The sequence below is a fragment of the Petromyzon marinus genome, unplaced genomic scaffold, assembly GCF_048934315.1.
Source record: "Petromyzon marinus isolate PM22_M1 ecotype Great Lakes invasive population unplaced genomic scaffold, UKy_Petmar_22M1.pri1.0 PM_G_Scaffold_40, whole genome shotgun sequence".
Classification (NCBI taxonomy): Eukaryota; Metazoa; Chordata; class Hyperoartia; order Petromyzontiformes; family Petromyzontidae; genus Petromyzon; species Petromyzon marinus.
Genome location: NW_027422984.1, coordinates 2082501 through 2085000, shown reverse-complemented (window position 1 = coordinate 2085000; position 2500 = coordinate 2082501).

Sequence of the window (2500 nt, the reverse complement as noted above, 5' to 3'; positions counted from 1 at the left end):
GTACACAGCCTCTGTGAGTTCATCCAGACTATTGGTAGCAGTCGTGAACATATCCCAGTCAGTACAGTCTAAGCACGCCCGCAAATCTTCCACAGCCTCACTGGTCCACTGTTTAGATGTCCTCACAGCAGGTTTACAGAGTTTTAGTTGCTGCCTGTATGCACGAATCAGGTGGACCAAGGGAGTTCTGTGCGAGCCGAACAGCCCCGTGACCCACAAGAGAAACATCCCCGCCAAATTCGAGCGTTTGACGGGGTCTATCCGTGAAAAAATATTCACGTTTTTGAGTGCACATGCATTTCTGCTGCAAATGCCTCTGGAAGTTTCATGCCGTTCGTATGCCAATTGTGGCAACACGAAAATGACCCGTTTTCCCATTCCGAGGGATTTCTGTGCGACCCTAACAGCCCCGTGAGCCACAAGAGACACATCCCCGCCAATTTCTAGCGTTTCACGGGGTCTATCCGTGAAAAATATAGACGTTTTTGAGTGCACATGCATTTCTGCTGCAGATGCCTCTGGAAGTTTCATGCCGTTCGTACGCAATGTGGCAACACGAAAATGACCCCTTTTCCCATTCCGAGGGATTTCTGTGCGACCCTAACTAACAGCGCCCGTGAGCCACAAGAGAGACATCCCCGCCAATTTATAGCGTTTCACGGGGTCTATCCGTGAAAAATATAGACGTTTTTGAGTGCACATGCATTCCTGCTGCAAATGCCTCTGGAAGTTTCATGCCGTTCCTATGCAATGTGGCCACACAAAAATGACCCGTTTTCCCATTCCGAGGCATTTCTGTGCGACCCTAACAGCCCCGTGAGCCACAAGAGAGACATCCCCGCCAACTTCTAGCGTTTGACGGGGTCTATGCGTGAAAAATATTAAAATTTTTGAGTGCACGTGCCTTTCTGCTGCAAATGCCTCTGGAAGTTTCATGGCGTTCCTATGCAATGTGGCAACACGAAAATGACCCCTTTTCCCATTCCGAGGGAGTTCTGTGCCACCCTAACAGCCCCGTGAGCCACAAGAGACACATCCCCGCCAATTTCTAGCGTTTCACGGGGTCTATCCGTGAAACATATAGAAGTTTTTGAGTGCACATGCATTCCTGCTGCAAATGCCTCTGGAAGTTTCATGCGGTTCGTACGCAATGTGGCAACACGAAAATGACCCGTTTTCCCATTCCCAGGGATTTCTGTGCGACCCGAACAGCCCCGTGAGCCACAAGAGACACATCCCCGCCAATTTCTAGCGTTTCACGGGGTCTATCCGTGAAAAATATCAATTTTTTTTTGACTGCACATGCATTTCTGCTGCAAATGCCTCTGGAAGTTGCATGCGGTTCGCATGCAATGTGGCGACACGAAAATGACCCGTTTTCCCATTCCGAGGGATTTCTGTGCCACCCTAACAGCCCCGTGAGCCACAAGAGAGACATCCCCGCCAATTTCTAGCGTATCACGGGGTCTATCCGTGAGAAATATTCACTTTTTTGAGTGCACATGCATTCCTGCTGCAAATGCCTCTGGAAGTTTCATGCGGTTCGTATGCAATGTGGCGACACGAAAATGACCCGTTTTCCCATTCCGAGGGATTTCTGTGCCACCCTAACAGCCCCGTGAGCCACAAGAGAGACATCCCCGCCCACTTCTAGCGTTTCACGGGGTCTCTCCGTGAAAAATATCACATTTTTTGAGTGCACATGCATTCCTGCTGCAAATGCCTCTGGAAGTTTCATGCGGTTCGCATGCAATGTGGCGACACGAAAATGACCCGTTTTTTCCCATTCCGAGGGATTTCTGTGCCACCCTAACAGCCCCGTGAGCCACAAGAGACACATCCCCGCCAATTTCTAGCGTTTCACGGGGTCTATCCGTGAAAAATATTCAATTTTTTGACTGCACATGCATTTCTGCTGCAAATGCCTCTGGAAGTTTCATGCGGTTCGCATGCAATGTGGCGACACGAAAATGACCCGTTTTCCCATTCCGAGGGATTTCTGTGCCACCCTAACAGCCCCGTGAGCCACAAGAGAGACATCGCCGCCAATTTCTAGCGTTTCACGGGGTCTATCCGTGAAAAATATTCACTTTTTTGACTGCACATGCATTCCTGCTGCAAATGCCTCTGGAAGTTTCATGCCGTTCGCATGCAATGTGGCAACACGAAAATGACCCGTTTTCCCATTCCGAGGGATTTCTGTGCCACCCTAACAGCCCCGTGAGCCACAAGAGACACATCCCCGCCAATTTCTAGCGTTTCACGGGGTCTATCCGTGAGAAATATTCACTTTTTTGAGTGCACATGCATTCCTGCTGCAAATGCCTCTGGAAGTTTCATGCGGTTCGTATGCAATGTGGCGACACGAAAATGACCCGTTTTCCCATTCCGAGGGATTTCTGTGCCACCCTAAAAGCCCCGTGAGCCACAAGAGAGACATCCCCGCCCACTTCTAGCGTTTCACGGGGTCTCTCCGTGAAAAATATCACATTTTTTGAGT